Genomic DNA, 18,162 nt, shown 5'->3' with positions numbered 1-18,162 from the left:
CTTATATGCAGCGTACATCATGAGAAATGCTGGGCTGGATGAAGCACAAGCTGGAATCAAGATTGCCAGGAGAAATATCAATAACCTCAGATATGAAGATGACACCACCATAATGGCAGAAAGTGAAGAAGAACTAAAGAGCCTCTTGATGAAAGTGAAAGAGGAGAGTGAAAAGGTTGGCTTAAAGCTCAATATTCAGAAAACTAGGATCTTGGCATCTGGTCTCATCACTTCATGGGAAATAGATGGGGAAGCAGTGAAAACAGTGGCTGACTTTATTTTTCTGGGCTCCAAAATCACTGCAGATGGTGATTGCAGTCCTGAAATTAAAAGACGCTTACTCCTTGGAGGGAAAGTTGTGACCAACCTAGATAGCATATTAAAAAGCAGAGACATTACTTTGCCAACAAATGTCCGTCTAGTCAAGGCTATGGTTTTTCCAATAGTCATGCATGGATGTGAGAGTTGGACTATAAAGAAAGCTGAGCACAGAAGAATTGATGGTTTTGGGCTGTGGTGTTGGAGAAGTCTCTTGCGAGTCCCTTGGACAGCAAGGAGATCCACCAAATCCATCCTAAAAGAGATCAGTCCTGGGTGTTCATTGGAAGGACTGATGCTGAAGCTGAAACTCCAGTACTTTGGCCACCTCAGCAAAGAGCTGACTCATTTGAAAAGACCCCGATGCTGGAAAAGATTGAGAGCAGGAGGAGAAGGTGACGACAGAGGATGAGATGGTTTGATGGCATCACCAACTCAATGGACACTGGTTTGTGTGGACTCCGGGAGTTTGTTATGGACAGTGAGGCCTGGCGTGCTGTGGTTCATGGGGTCGCAAAGAGTCAGAAACGACTGAGCGACTGAACTGAACTCAACTGAATAAATGGGCAGATCTAAATAGACATTTTTCCAAAGAAGGCATACAGATAGCCAACAAACATTTGAAAAGATGCTCAACATCACAAATTACTAGAGAAATGCAATTCAAAACTACAATGAGGTATTACTTCACACCAGTCCAAATAGCCATCATCAAAAACTCTACAAACAATAATTTGGAGAGGGTGTGGAGAAAAGGGAACCCTCTTGCACTGTTGGTGGGCATGTAAATTAGTACCACCACTATGTTGAACTGTATGGCACCTTCTTAAAAAAGTAAAAATATAATCTCCGTATGACCTAACCCTGGGCATTTTCCTGGAGAAAACCTTAATTCAAAAAGATGCATGCACCCCAATGTTCACTGCAGCACTATTTACCGTAGCCACGACATGCAACATTGTTTAATCATATCAAAAGTTAAAAACAAACAAGCAAAACAAAACAAAAACTTGAAGTAAACAGTCTCTAAACAAGGGGTCAAATTACTAGGTATTTGTAAAGTGGAGGCTTAAAGATAAGTAAACAAATCAATAAGCACCTATCAGAACCATGTTCTATGTTAGCATTCAAAGAGCAGAAAAGCTGATTTTATACTGAAAGAATTAGAGCACCCTCAAATTTTTTTCTCCCCATCCCAGGAATTCAGAATTCTGGGTCAATGGTAAATGAGATCATGGGTGATTTTTTTCTTTCTTTGTATCTGTGTATCAACTTTACGTTTTCTCTTATGAGCATGTATTAATTCTTTCTTTCTTTTTTTTTTTTTTTACTTTACAATATTGTATTGGTTTTGCCATACATCAGCATGAATCTGCCACGGGTGTACACGTGTTCCCCATCCTGAACCCCCCTCCCACCTCTGTCCCCATACCATCCCTCTGGGTCATCCCAGTGCACCAGCCCCAAGCTTCCTGTATCCTGCATTGACCCTGGACTGGCGATTCATTTCTTATATGATATTATACATGTTTTAATGCCATTCTCCCAAATCATCCCTCCCCCTCCCTCTCCCACAGAGTCCAAAAGACTGATCTATACATCTGTGTCTCTTTTGCTGTCTCACATACAGGGTTATCGTTACCATCTTTCTAAATTCCATATATATGCTTTAGTATACTGTATTGGTGTTTTTCTTTCTGGCTTACTTCACTCTGTATAATCGGCTCCAGCTTCATCCACCTCATTAGAACTGATTCAAATGTATTCTTTTTAATGGCTGAGTAATACTCCATTGTGTATATGTACCACAGCTTTCTTATCCATTCATCTGCTGATGGACATCTAGGTTGTTTCCATGTCCTGGCTATTATAAACAGTGCTATGATGAACATTGGGGTACACATGTCTCTTTCAATTCTGGTTTCCTCGGTGTGTATGCCCAGCAGGGGGGTTGTTGGGTCATATGGCAGTTCTATTTCCAGTTTTTTAAGGAATCTCCAGACTGTTCTCCATAGTGGCTGTACTAGTTTGCATTTCCACCAACAGTGTAAGAGGGTTCCCTTTTCTCCACACCCTCTCCAGCATTTATTGCTTGTGGACTTTTGGATCGCAGCCATTCTGACTGGCGTGAAATGGTACCTCATAGTGGTTTTGATTTGTATTTCTCTGATAATGAGTGATGTTGAGCATCTTTTCATGTGTTTGTTAGCCATCTGTATGTCTTCTTTGGAGAAATGTCTAGTTCTTTGGCCCATTTTTTGATTGGGTCATTTATTTTTCTGGAATTGAGCTTCAGGAGTTGCTTGTATATTTTTGAGATTAGTTGTTTATCAGTTGCTTCATTTGCTATTATTTTCTCCCATTCTGAAGGCTATCTTTTCACCTTGCTTATAGTTTCTTTTGTTAAAAATATGGAATGTTTCACAAATTTGCATGTCATCCTTGCGTAGGGGCCATGCTAATCTTCTCTGTATCGTTCCAATTTTAGTATATGTGCTGCCGAATCGAGCACTGTATTAATTCTTAATAAAGTTATACCGTATCTTTTTCAACATGTAAAGAATAATACATCTGGATTTTTATAAATTCCATTCATAAGCATTCTTATATTTCTCCACGGGAGGGCAGCATAAGCACAGTATATATTCATACACAGATTACATCTGGATTTTATGAATTCCATTTATAAGCATTCTTCTATTTCTCCACGAGAGGGCAGCAAAAGTACAGTAAATATTAATTCATACCCATACATTTTGGCAACCTGATGTGAAGAACTGACTCATTGGAAAAGTCTCTGATGCTGGGAAAAATTGAAGGTGGGGGGAGAAGGGCACAACAGAGGATGAGATGGTTAGATGGCATCACGGACTCGATGGACATGAGTTTGAGTAGGTGCCAGGAGTTGCTGATGGACAGAGAAGCCTGGCATGCTATAGTCCATGGGGTCGCAAAGAGTCAGACACAACTGACTAACTGAACTGAACTGACTGGCATATGCATATAAAATCCTAAGACAGACTCAAAATGGACATACTATCCCAAGAGTTGTGTACAACATACGTTTTAATAATATAACTGGGAAAATAACCACAGATGAATACTTTTATATATAGTTAAAAGTATACAAGAATCTGTACATCTACAACAAGAAAGCCATTTGAGGCAACATGCATGGACCGAGAAATGATGATACTAAGTGAAGTGAGGCACACAGAGAAAGACAAATACCAAATGATATCACTGAAATGTGGAATCTAAAATATGGTACAAATGAACATGGGTATGAAACAGAAATATACTCATGGACATAGAGAACAGACTTGTGGCTTCCAAGGCAGAGAGAATTGGGGGAGCAATGGAGTAGGAGATTGGGGTTAAGAGATACAAACTAAAGTACATGGAATGGATGGACAAGTTCCTGCTGTAGAGCACAGAGAACTATATTCAGTATCCTAATATAAATCATAATGGAAAAAATATATACGGACTTCTCTGGCAGTCCATTGGTTAAGACTCCACACTTTCACTGCAGGGGATGCAGGTTCAGTCCCTGGTGAGGAGACAAATCCCACATGCTGGACAGTGTAGCCAAAAAAAAAAAAAAAAGATTAAATAAAATAATGTGTAAATACATACACACACACAATGTATATGTACACATACATGTGTATAATAGAAACACGTTGCTGTAAAGCAGAAATTAACAGAACATTGGAAAGCAGCTGTGCTTCACTTAAAAAGTATCATCACTGGGAAAAAAAGATTGGTATGTTTCATTGTATGTAAAGTTTATATCCAAAGAAAACTGCTATAAAAAACATGGCTCACTACTTAATGGCAGGCTTGCAGAAATACTTAAGGAGATGCATACTGATGTCTGCAATTTACCACAAAATGCACCAAGGAAAAAGATTGATTGATGATTGGATAGAGGGGTGGGAAAATGGATAGATAGATGACAAAGGAAGTATTGCAAAATGGTTACAAAAGCAGACCCCTATATATGCTGTCTACAAGAGACCCACCTCAAACTAAGGGGCACATACAGACTGAAAGTGAAGGGTTGGAAAAAGGTATTTCATGCAAATAGAGACAAGAAGAAAGCAGGAGTATTAATACTCATATGAGATAAAATAGACTTTGAAATAAAGGCTGTGAAAAGAGACAAAGAAGGACACTATATAATGATCAAAGGATCAATCCAAGAAGAAGATATAATATTTATAAATATATATGCACCCAGCATAGGAGCACCTCAATACATAAGGCAAATGCTAACAAGTATGAAAGGGGAAATTAACAGTAACACAATAATAGTGGGAGACTTTAATACCTCACTGACACCTAGGGATAGATCAACCAAACAGAAAATTAGCCAGGAAACACACACTTTAAATGATACAATGGGGTAGTTAGACCTAATCGATACCTATAGGACATTTCAATTTCACCTTTTTCTCAAGAGCACAGAGAACATTCTCAGGATAGATCACATCCTGGGCGATAAATCTAGCCTTGGTAAATTCAAAAAAATCGAAATCTTTCAAGCATCTTTTCTGATCACAATGCAGTAAGATTAGTTTTCATTCCAATCTCAAAGAAAGGCAATGCTAAAGAATGCTCAAACTACCACACAACTGCACTCATCTCATATGCTAGTAAAGTAATGCTCAAAATTCTCCAAGCCAGGCTTCAGCAATACATGAACCGTGAATTTCCAGATGTTCATGCTTGTTTTAGAAAAGGCAGAGGAACCAGAGATCAAATTGCCAACATCCGCTGGATCATCAAAAAAAAACAAGAGAGTTCCAGAAAAACATCTATTTCTGCTTTATTGACTATGCCAAAGCCTTTGACTGTGTGGATCACAATAAACTGTGGAAAATTCTTCAAGAGATGGGAATACCAGACCACCTGACCTGCCTCTTGAGAAACCTGTATGCAAGTCAGGAAGCAACAGTTAGAACTGGACATGAACAACAGATTGGTTCCAAGTAGGAAAAGGAGTACATCAAGGCTGTATATTGTCACCCTGCTTACTTATATGCAGCGTACATCATGAGAAATGCTGGGCTGGATGAAGCACAAGCTGGAATCAAGATTGCCAGGAGAAATATCAATAACCTCAGATATGAAGATGACACCACCATAATGGCAGAAAGTGAAGAAGAACTAAAGAGCCTCTTGATGAAAGTGAAAGAGGAGAGTGAAAAGGTTGGCTTAAAGCTCAATATTCAGAAAACTAGGATCTTGGCATCTGGTCTCATCACTTCATGGGAAATAGATGGGGAAGCAGTGAAAACAGTGGCTGACTTTATTTTTCTGGGCTCCAAAATCACTGCAGATGGTGATTGCAGTCCTGAAATTAAAAGACGCTTACTCCTTGGAGGGAAAGTTGTGACCAACCTAGATAGCATATTAAAAAGCAGAGACATTACTTTGCCAACAAATGTCCGTCTAGTCAAGGCTATGGTTTTTCCAATAGTCATGCATGGATGTGAGAGTTGGACTATAAAGAAAGCTGAGCACAGAAGAATTGATGGTTTTGGGCTGTGGTGTTGGAGAAGTCTCTTGCGAGTCCCTTGGACAGCAAGGAGATCCACCAAATCCATCCTAAAAGAGATCAGTCCTGGGTGTTCATTGGAAGGACTGATGCTGAAGCTGAAACTCCAGTACTTTGGCCACCTCAGCAAAGAGCTGACTCATTTGAAAAGACCCCGATGCTGGAAAAGATTGAGAGCAGGAGGAGAAGGTGACGACAGAGGATGAGATGGTTTGATGGCATCACCAACTCAATGGACACTGGTTTGTGTGGACTCCGGGAGTTTGTTATGGACAGTGAGGCCTGGCGTGCTGTGGTTCATGGGGTCGCAAAGAGTCAGAAACGACTGAGCGACTGAACTGAACTCAACTGAATAAATGGGCAGATCTAAATAGACATTTTTCCAAAGAAGGCATACAGATAGCCAACAAACATTTGAAAAGATGCTCAACATCACAAATTACTAGAGAAATGCAATTCAAAACTACAATGAGGTATTACTTCACACCAGTCCAAATAGCCATCATCAAAAACTCTACAAACAATAATTTGGAGAGGGTGTGGAGAAAAGGGAACCCTCTTGCACTGTTGGTGGGCATGTAAATTAGTACCACCACTATGTTGAACTGTATGGCACCTTCTTAAAAAACTAAAAATATAATCTCCATATGACCTAACCCTGGGCATTTTCCTGGAGAAAACCTTAATTCAAAAAGATGCATGCACCCCAATGTTCACTGCAGCACTATTTACCGTAGCCACGACATGCAACATTGTTTAATCATATCAAAAGTTAAAAACAAACAAGCAAAACAAAACAAAAACTTGAAGTAAACAGTCTCTAAACAAGGGGTCAAATTACTAGGTATTTGTAAAAGTGGAGGCTTAAAGATAAGTAAACAAATCAATAAGCACCTATCAGAACCATGTTCTATGTTAGCATTCAAAGAGCAGAAAAGCTGATTTTATACTGAAAGAATTAGAGCACCCTCAAATTTTTTTCTCCCCATCCCAGGAATTCAGAATTCTGGGTCAATGGTAAATGAGATCATGGGTGATTTTTTTCTTTCTTTGTATCTGTGTATCAACTTTACGTTTTCTCTTATGAGCATGTATTAATTCTTTCTTTTTTTCTTTTTTTTTTTTTACTTTACAATATTGTATTGGTTTTGCCATACATCAGCATGAATCTGCCACGGGTGTACACGTGTTCCCCATCCTGAACCCCCCTCCCACCTCCGTCCCCATACCATCCCTCTGGGTCATCCCAGTGCACCAGCCCCAAGCTTCCTGTATCCTGCATTGACCCTGGACTGGCGATTCATTTCTTATATGATATTATACATGTTTTAATGCCATTCTCCCAAATCATCCCTCCCCCTCCCTCTCCCACAGAGTCCAAAAGACTGATCTATACATCTGTGTCTCTTTTGCTGTCTCACATACAGGGTTATCGTTACCATCTTTCTAAATTCCATATATATGCTTTAGTATACTGTATTGGTGTTTTTCTTTCTGGCTTACTTCACTCTGTATAATCGGCTCCAGCTTCATCCACCTCATTAGAACTGATTCAAATGTATTCTTTTTAATGGCTGAGTAATACTCCGTTGTGTATATGTACCACAGCTTTCTTATCCATTCATCTGCTGATGGACATCTAGGTTGTTTCCATGTCCTGGCTATTATAAACAGTGCTATGATGAACATTGGGGTACACATGTCTCTTTCAATTCTGGTTTCCTCGGTGTGTATGCCCAGCAGGGGGGTTGTTGGGTCATATGGCAGTTCTATTTCCAGTTTTTTAAGGAATCTCCAGACTGTTCTCCATAGTGGCTGTACTAGTTTGCATTTCCACCAACAGTGTAAGAGGGTTCCCTTTTCTCCACACCCTCTCCAGCATTTATTGCTTGTGGACTTTTGGATCGCAGCCATTCTGACTGGCGTGAAATGGTACCTCATAGTGGTTTTGATTTGTATTTCTCTGATAATGAGTGATGTTGAGCATCTTTTCATGTGTTTGTTAGCCATCTGTATGTCTTCTTTGGAGAAATGTCTAGTTCTTTGGCCCATTTTTTGATTGGGTCATTTATTTTTCTGGAATTGAGCTTCAGGAGTTGCTTGTATATTTTTGAGATTAGTTGTTTATCAGTTGCTTCATTTGCTATTATTTTCTCCCATTCTGAAGGCTATCTTTTCACCTTGCTTATAGTTTCTTTTGTTAAAAATATGGAATGTTTCACAAATTTGCATGTCATCCTTGCGTAGGGGCCATGCTAATCTTCTCTGTATCGTTCCAATTTTAGTATATGTGCTGCCGAATCGAGCACTGTATTAATTCTTAATAAAGTTATACCGTATCTTTTTCAACATGTAAAGAATAATACATCTGGATTTTTATAAATTCCATTCATAAGCATTCTTATATTTCTCCACGGGAGGGCAGCATAAGCACAGTATATATTCATACACAGATTACATCTGGATTTTATGAATTCCATTTATAAGCATTCTTCTATTTCTCCACGAGAGGGCAGCAAAAGTACAGTAAATATTAATTCATACCCATACATTTTGGCAACCTGATGTGAAGAACTGACTCATTGGAAAAGTCTCTGATGCTGGGAAAAATTGAAGGTGGGGGGAGAAGGGCACAACAGAGGATGAGATGGTTAGATGGCATCACGGACTCGATGGACATGAGTTTGAGTAGGTGCCAGGAGTTGCTGATGGACAGAGAAGCCTGGCATGCTATAGTCCATGGGGTCGCAAAGAGTCAGACACAACTGACTAACTGAACTGAACTGACTGGCATATGCATATAAAATCCTAAGACAGACTCAAAATGGACATACTATCCCAAGAGTTGTGTACAACATACGTTTTAATAATATAACTGGGAAAATAACCACAGATGAATACTTTTATATATAGTTAAAAGTATACAAGAATCTGTACATCTACAACAAGAAAGCCATTTGAGGCAACATGCATGGACCGAGAAATGATGATACTAAGTGAAGTGAGGCACACAGAGAAAGACAAATACCAAATGATATCACTGAAATGTGGAATCTAAAATATGGTACAAATGAACATGGGTATGAAACAGAAATATACTCATGGACATAGAGAACAGACTTGTGGCTTCCAAGGCAGAGAGAATTGGGGGAGCAATGGAGTAGGAGATTGGGGTTAAGAGATACAAACTAAAGTACATGGAATGGATGGACAAGTTCCTGCTGTAGAGCACAGAGAACTATATTCAGTATCCTAATATAAATCATAATGGAAAAAATATATACGGACTTCTCTGGCAGTCCATTGGTTAAGACTCCACACTTTCACTGCAGGGGATGCAGGTTCAGTCCCTGGTGAGGAGACAAATCCCACATGCTGGACAGTGTAGCCAAAAAAAAAAAAAAAAGATTAAATAAAATAATGTGTAAATACATACACACACACAATGTATATGTACACATACATGTGTATAATAGAAACACGTTGCTGTAAAGCAGAAATTAACAGAACATTGGAAAGCAGCTGTGCTTCACTTAAAAAGTATCATCACTGGGAAAAAAAGATTGGTATGTTTCATTGTATGTAAAGTTTATATCCAAAGAAAACTGCTATAAAAAACATGGCTCACTACTTAATGGCAGGCTTGCAGAAATACTTAAGGAGATGCATACTGATGTCTGCAATTTACCACAAAATGCACCAAGGAAAAAGATTGATTGATGATTGGATAGAGGGGTGGGAAAATGGATAGATAGATGACAAAGGAAGTATTGCAAAATGGTTACAAAAGCAGACCCCTATATATGCTGTCTACAAGAGACCCACCTCAAACTAAGGGGCACATACAGACTGAAAGTGAAGGGTTGGAAAAAGGTATTTCATGCAAATAGAGACAAGAAGAAAGCAGGAGTATTAATACTCATATGAGATAAAATAGACTTTGAAATAAAGGCTGTGAAAAGAGACAAAGAAGGACACTATATAATGATCAAAGGATCAATCCAAGAAGAAGATATAATATTTATAAATATATATGCACCCAACATAGGAGCACCTCAATACATAAGGCAAATGCTAACAAGTATGAAAGGGGAAATTAACAGTAACACAATAATAGTGGGAGACTTTAATACCTCACTGACACCTAGGGATAGATCAACCAAACAGAAAATTAGCCAGGAAACACACACTTTAAATGATACAATGGGGTAGTTAGACCTAATCGATACCTATAGGACATTTCAATTTCACCTTTTTCTCAAGAGCACAGAGAACATTCTCAGGATAGATCACATCCTGGGCGATAAATCTAGCCTTGGTAAATTCAAAAAAATCGAAATCTTTCAAGCATCTTTTCTGATCACAATGCAGTAAGATTAGTTTTCATTCCAATCTCAAAGAAAGGCAATGCTAAAGAATGCTCAAACTACCACACAACTGCACTCATCTCATATGCTAGTAAAGTAATGCTCAAAATTCTCCAAGCCAGGCTTCAGCAATACATGAACCGTGAATTTCCAGATGTTCATGCTTGTTTTAGAAAAGGCAGAGGAACCAGAGATCAAATTGCCAACATCCGCTGGATCATCAAAAAAAGCAAGAGAGTTCCAGAAAAACATCTATTTCTGCTTTATTGACTATGCCAAAGCCTTTGACTGTGTGGATCACAAACTGTGGAAAATTCTTCAAGAGATGGGAATACCAGACCACCTGACCTGCCTCTTGAGAAACCTATATGCAGGTTAGGAAGCAACAGTTAGAACTGGACATGGAACAACAGACTGGTTCCAAATAGGAAAAGGAGTACGTCAAGGCTGTATATTGTCAACCTGCTTACTTAATTTATATGCAGAGTACATCATGAGAAACACTGGGCTGGAAGAAGCACAAGCTGGAATCAAGATTTCCAGGAGAAATATCAGTAACCTCAGATATGCAGATGACACCAGCCTTATGGCAGAAAGTGAAGAGGAACTAGAAAGCCTCTTATGAAAGTGAAAGTGGAGAGTGAAAAAGTTGGCTTAAAGCTCAACATTCAGAAAACTAAGATCATGGCATCTGGTCCCATCTCTTCATGGGAAATAGATGGATAAACAGTGGAAACAGTGTCAGACTTTATTTTTTGGAGCTCCAAAATCACTGCAGATGGTGACTGCAGCCATGAAATTAAAAGACGCTTACTCCTTGGAAGGAAAGTTATGACCAACCTAGATAGCATATTAAAAAGCAGAGACATTACTTTGCCAACAAAGTTCCGTCTAGTCAAGGCTATGGTTTTTCCAGTGGTCATGTATGGATGTGAGAGTTGGATTATAAAGAAAGCTGAGTGCTGAAGAATTGATGGTTTTGAACTGTGGTGTTGGAGAAGACTCTTGAGTGTCCCTTGGACTGCAAGGATATCCAACCAGTACATCCTTTAGGAGATCAGTCCTGGGTGGTCATTGGAAGGACTGATGCTGAGGGTGAAACTCCAATACTTTGGCCACCTCATGAGAAGTGTTGACTCATTGGAAAAGACCCTGATGCTGGGAGGGATTGGGGGCAGGAGGAGAAGGGGACAACAGAGGATGATGTGGCTGGATGGCATCACTGACTCGATGCACATGAGTTTGGGTGAATTCTGGGTGTTGGTGATGGATAGGGAGGCCTGGCGTGCTGTGATTCATGGGGTTGCAAAGAGTCGGACACAACTGAGCAACTGAACTGAACTGAATAGGAAAAAAAGGTTAAAAATAGAAACATATGGAGTCTAAACAATATGCTTCTGAATAACCAAGAAATCACAAAAGAAATCAAAAGAAATAAAAATATGCATAGAAACGAATGAAAATGAAAACATGACAACCCAAAACCTATGGCATTCAGTAAAATCAGTGCTTAGGGGAAGGCTTATAGCAATACAAGCTTACATCAAGAAATAAGAGAAAAATCAAATAAATGACATAACTTTATACTTAAAGCAACTAGAAAAAGAAGAAATTAAGAACCCCTGGGTTAGTAGAAGGAAAGAAATCATAAAAATTAGTGCAGAAATAAATAAAAAAGAAACAAAGGGGACTATGGCAAAAATAAACAAAACTAAAAGCTGGTTCTTTCAGAAGATAAATAAAACAGACAAACCATTAGCCAGATTCATCAAGAAAAAAAGGGAGAAGAATCAAATCAACAAAGTTAGAAATGAAAAGGGAGAAATAACAACAGACAACTCAGAAATACAAAGGATCATAAGAGACTACTATCAGCAGCTATATGACAATAAAATGGACAACTTGGAGGAAATGGACAAACACTCAGAAAAGTATAACCTTCCAAAACTGAACCAGGAAGAAACAGAAAATCTTAACAGATCCATCAGAAGCACAGAAATCAAAATTGTAATAAAAAATGTCCCAACAAACAAAAGCCCAGGACCAGATGGCTTCACAGGTGAATTCTACCAAAAATTGAGAGAAGAGCTAACACCTATCCTACTCACACTCTTCCAGAAAATTTCAGAGGAGGGTAAACTTCCAAACTCATAATATGAGGCCTCCATCACCATAATCCCCAAATCAAAGATGCTATAGAAAAAGAAAACTATAGGCCAACATCACTGATGAACCTAGATGAAAGAACTTCAACAAAATTCTAGCAAACAGAATCCAACAACATATTAAAAAGATCGGACATCATGACCAAGTGGGCTTTATCCCAGGGATGCAAGGATTCTTCAATATTTGCAAATCAATGAATGTAATACACCACATTAACAAATGGAAAAATAAAACCCATATGATTATCTCCATAGATTCAGAGAAAGCCTTTGACAAAAGTCAACATCCATTTATGTTAAAAGCCCTCCAGAAAGAAGACATAGAAGGAACATACCTCAACATAATAAAAGCCATATATAATAAACCCACAGCAAACATTATCCTCAATGGCGAAAATTTGAAAGCATTTCCCCTAAAGTCAGGAACAAGACAAGGGTGCCCACTGTCTCCAATACTACTCAACATAATTTTGGAAGTTTAGCCATAGCAATCAGAGAAGAAAAATAAATTAAACAGAATCTAGATTGGAAAAGAAGAAGTAAAATTATCACTGTTTGCAGATGACATGATCCTCTACATAGAAAACCCAAAGACACCACCAGAAAATAACTAAAGCTAATATTTAGCATATTAAAAAGTAGAGACATTACTTTGCCAACAAAGGCCCGTCTAGTCAAGGCTATGATTTTTCCAGTAGTCATGTATGGATGTGAGAGTTGGACTGTGAAGAAAGCTGAGCACCGAAGAATTGATGCTTTTGAACTGTGGTGTTGGAGAAGACTCTTGAGAGTCCCATGGACTGCAAGGAGATCTAACCAGTCCATTCTAAAGGAGATCAGTCCTGGGTGTTCTTTGGAAGGAATGGTGCTAAAGCTGAAACTCCAGTACTTTGGCCACCTCATGCGAAGAGTTGACTCATTGGAAAAGACTCTGATGCTGGGAGGGATTGGGGGAAGGAGGAAAAGGGGACGACAGAGGATGAGATGGCTGGATGGCATCACCGACTCGATGGACGTGAGTTTGAGTGAATTCTGGGAACTGGTGATGGACAGGGAGGCCTGGCGTGCTGCGATTCATGGGGTCGCAAAGAGTTGGACACGACTGAGCCACTGAACTGAACCGAATCTATGAATATAGTAAATATGCAGGATATAAAATTAACACACAGAAATCTCTTGCATTTCTATACACTAACACAGAGAAAACAGAAAGAGAAATCAAGGAAACAATCTCTTTCACCATTGCAATGCAAAACATAAAATATTTAGTAATAAATCTACTTAAGGAAACAAAAGACCTATATATATAAAACTTTAAAACACTGATGAAAGAAATCAAAGATGACACAAATTTATGGAGAAGTGTACCATGTTTATGGACCTGCAGAATCAATGTAGTGAAAATGAGTGTACTACCCAAAGCAATTTATAGATTCAATGCAACCCCTATGAAGCTACCAACAGTATTTTTCAGAGAACTAGAGCAAATAATTTCACAATGTGTATGGAAATACAAAAAAACCTCGACTAGCCAAAGCAATATGGAGAAAGAAGATGGAACTGGAGGAATCAACATGCTTGACTTCAGACTAAACTACAAAGCTACAGCCATCAAGACAATATGGTATTGGCACAAAGACAGAAATAAAGATCAATGGAACAAAATACAAAGCCCAGAGATAAATCCACCCACCAATGGACACCTTATCTTTGACAAAGGATGCAAGAATATACAGTGGAGAAAAGACAATCCCTTTAACGAGTGGTGCTGGGAAAACTGGCCAACCACTTATAAAAGAATGAAACTAGAACACTTTCTAACACCATACAAAAAATTAACTCAAAATTGATTACAGATCCAAATGTAGGACTAGAAGCTACAAAATTCCTAGAGGAAATCATAGGCAAAACACTCTTTGATATAAATCACAGCAGGATCCTCTATGACCTGCCTCCCAGAATAATGGAAATAAAAGCAAAAATAAACAAACAGGACGTAATTCAATGTAAAAGCTTTTGCACAACGAAGGAAACTATAAGCAGGGTGAAAAGACAGCCTTCAAAATGGGAGAAAATAATAGCAAACGAAGCAACTGACAAAGAATTAATCTAAAAAATATACAAGAAGCTCACTACCAGAAAAATAAACGACCCAATCAAAAAATGGGCCAAAGAACTAAACAGACATTTCCCCAAGACAATGTACAAATGGCTATCAAACACATGAAAAGATGCTCAACATCACTCATTATCAGAGAAATTAAAATCAAAACCACAATTATGTACCATCTCATGCCAGTCAGATTGGCTGCTATCAAAAATTCTACAATCAATAAATGGAGAGGCTGCAGAGAAAACAGAACCCTCTTACACTGTTGGTGGGAATGGAAACTAGTACAGCCACTATGGAGAACAGTGTGGAGATTCCTTAAAAAACTGGAAATGGAACTGGCATATGACCCAGAAATCCCACTGCTGGGCATACACACTGAGGAAACCAGAACTGAAAGAGGCATGTGTACCCCAATGTTCATGGCAGCATTGTTTACAACAGCTAGGACCTGGAAGCAGCTTAGATGTCCTTCAGAAGACGAATGGATGAGAAAGCCCTGGTACATATACACAATGGAATATTACTCAGCTATTAAAAAGAACAGATTTGAATCAGTACTAATCATGTGGATGAAACTGAAGCCTATTATATGGAGAGAAGTAAGTCAGAAAGAAAAACACCAATACAGTATATTAATGCATATATATGGAATTTAGAAAGATGGTAACGGTAACCCTGTATGTGAGACAGCAAAAGAGACACAGATGTATAGAACAGTCTTTTGGACTCTGTGGGAGAGGGAGAGGGTGGGATGATTTGGGAGAATGGCATTGAAACATGTATAATATCATATATGAAATGAATCGCCAGTCCAGGTTTGATGCAGGATACAGGATACTTGGGGCTGGTGCACAGGGATGACCCAGAGGGATGGTATGGGGAGGTAGGTGGGAAGGGGGTTCAGGATGGGGAACACGTGTACACCCATGGCAGATTCATGTTGATGTATGGCAAAACCAATACAATATTGTAAATTAATTAGCCTCCAATTAAAATAAATAAATTTAAATTTAAAAAAAAAGAAAAAGAAAAAAGAGAGAAGAATCAAATCAACAAACTTAGAAATTAAAAAAAAGAGGTTACAACAGACAAAGGTGAAATACAAAGGATTATAAGAGACTATTATGAACAACTCTATGGCAATAAAATGGATAACATGGAAGAAATGAACAGATTCTTTAAAAAGCTCAATCTTCCATAACTGAACCAGGAAGAAAAAAAAAAAAACTAGGCACAATCCAATTAGAAGTTCCAAATCGAGGCTGTGATCAAAAATTTCCCCAAAGACAAAAGACCAAGAGCAGATGGCTTCACAGGTAAATTCTAAACATTTACAGATGAGCAAATGCCTATCCTCTAAAACTCGTTCAAAGAATTGCAGAGGAAGGAACACTTCCACATTTATTCTACGAGGCTACCATCACCCTGATACCAAAACCAGACAAGGACAACATGAAAAAAGAAAACTACAGGTCAATATCACTGATGAACATAGATGCAAAAAATCCTCAACAAAATTTTAGCAAACAGAACTCAACAACATATCAAAAAGCTCATACACCATGATCAAGTTGGGTTTATTCCAGAGATGCAAGTATTCTTCAATATATGCAAATCAATCAATGTGATAGACCATATTCACTAAATGAAAGACAAAATTCGTATGATAAACTAAATAGATGCAGAGAAAGCCATTAAATTTAAAAATTTTAAATTATTAAATTAAAAACAAATAAAAAATAAACTAAAAAAAGAGAAAAAGTTGAAATGACTCAAATGTCCATCAACTGGTGATCGAATAAATAAAACATGCAATGCAATAGTATTTGCTCATCAAATGAGTGGAGTTCTTATACATGCTATAACATACTATAGCTCCAAAAAGATTACATTAATTAAAAGAAGCCAGGAACAAAACGCTGCTTGTTGCATTATTCCATTCATGTGAATGCATTTGCCCAGATTAGATAATTCTCTGAAGACAGGAAATAGAGGAGTGGATGCCAGGGCCCAGATGAAGGGGGAAATGGAAAATGTCTACCAACTGGACAATGTTTCCCATTGGAGTGATGAAAATATTCTAGAATGAGGCAGTGATTATGGTTATGCAACCTATGAATAAATAACAAATCAATGAATTATACATTTTAACTGGTAAATTCATGGTACATGGACAACATGTCAATAAATAAAAAGTGTTTTTAAAAAAACTGCTGAACTTAACTTCTATGTCCTGGAATATTACCCTTGAAAAATAAAGGAGAAGTAGATATTATCATAGGAAAAAAAATTAGGGAATTTATTCTCAGCAGATATCTGGTCTGTAAGACATGTTACAAGAAGTTATTCACACAGGATAAGATAATATTGAAGAGAAACTATAAGTTAAGAAAGGGTGTCATGCTGAAGTTTGTCAGGAAACAACAAAATTCTGGAATTATCCTTCAATGAAAAAATGAATTAGAAGAAGCATAAATGAAGGAAAATTGAAATGAAGGGTTCTTTCTTATTATTAATTGGTAAAGGATAAATACTTGTTTGGGCTTCTCCATCTTTACTTTTTACTGATTATGAATCTTCATAATTAAAATGGGTTTCATGTAAATAAGACATATTTTGGCTCAGCAGTATAGGATCTTCCTGTAATGCAGAAGCCATAGCAGACGCGAGATCCGTCTCAGGGTCGGGAAGATTCCCTACAGAAGAGCATGGCAACCCACTCCAGTATTCTTGCCTGGAGAATCGCTGTGGACACACGAGACTGGTGGGCTTACAGTCCATGGGGTGGAAAAGAGTTGGAAACGACTGAGCAACTAAACAACAACAGACCCACCTTCCTAAGTAACTCTGAAGATACTAGAAAGAGATGAGAAAATTCTCAGCCTAAACAAAGCAAAACAAAATGCCTAGACAGTAGAACTGAATTATAAAATACCTAGACAGTAGAGCTGAAGTATAAAAGATTTTAGACAATAAAATCTCTCCCAACAGTAGTGTAAGCAGTGTGATCCACACAACAGAGAAGCAATTTTTAATACCCACTCAACAGAACTTTCTAGTCACATTCAGAAATTAAAGGAAACAAAAATGCTCAGAAAATAAACATGGTATAAAATGTACTGATCATTTTATGTCTAATTATGACTGTAAAAGTGTAAGGGAAATTTTAAGAAAAAACATCTGCAAAATATGCAGTTTTAGAAACACCAATGAATGTAATTTTATTTTCTTTTTTCCATAGTCTCAAAATAACTGAAAAGTAAGAATGAATTTCACTTTAAAACATATTTTTCCAAATTCAGCAGGAAATTTTATGTTCAAATATAAAAAGATTTTGTACTTTTCAAGCCAAGAAAGTTTGTACATTGCAGTGAATACTTTCTTTCACTGATTTAGACATAAATAAAAGCACATCGTGTGTCTTTACCTTGACTGTCTGTGGTATCACTATGTATTTAGAGTCAACTGTTTGAATGTGGGGTGTATATTAGTACATTCCTTCAGGGACTGCAGGCTGTGCAGGAAATGGTCCCAAGGCCTTGCAAACCATTAAGCATGCTCTGTGGAATGGAGAAATGGTAACATGGCAGCCTGTGTTGGCGACAAATGTTTAACAGAGTCTTCTCTTAATTA

At 38.0% G+C, this 18,162-nt stretch overlaps 2 non-coding genes across 2 annotated transcripts; both read right to left on the bottom strand.

The window, feature by feature from the left end:
- Window positions 1–2,723: 2,723 nt before the first annotated feature.
- Window positions 2,724–2,830, bottom strand: LOC147339739 (U6 spliceosomal RNA). Its single transcript, XR_015159979.1, has one exon. It is a non-coding gene; the product is annotated as a U6 spliceosomal RNA (small nuclear RNA).
- A 5,256-nt stretch (window positions 2,831–8,086) lies between these two features.
- On the bottom strand, window positions 8,087–8,193 carry LOC147339738 (U6 spliceosomal RNA). The gene has a single exon (XR_015159975.1). It is a non-coding gene; the product is annotated as a U6 spliceosomal RNA (small nuclear RNA).
- Window positions 8,194–18,162: the final 9,969 nt, after the last annotated feature.

This window comes from Bos grunniens, chromosome X (genome assembly GCF_055505025.1).
Source record: "Bos grunniens cultivar Pamir isolate PY7600 chromosome X, Bosgru_T2T1.0, whole genome shotgun sequence".
Lineage (NCBI taxonomy): Eukaryota > Metazoa > Chordata > Mammalia > Artiodactyla > Bovidae > Bos > Bos grunniens.
Note: the sequence above shows the minus strand (reverse complement) of the source record. Positions and strands in the feature narration are given on the sequence as shown.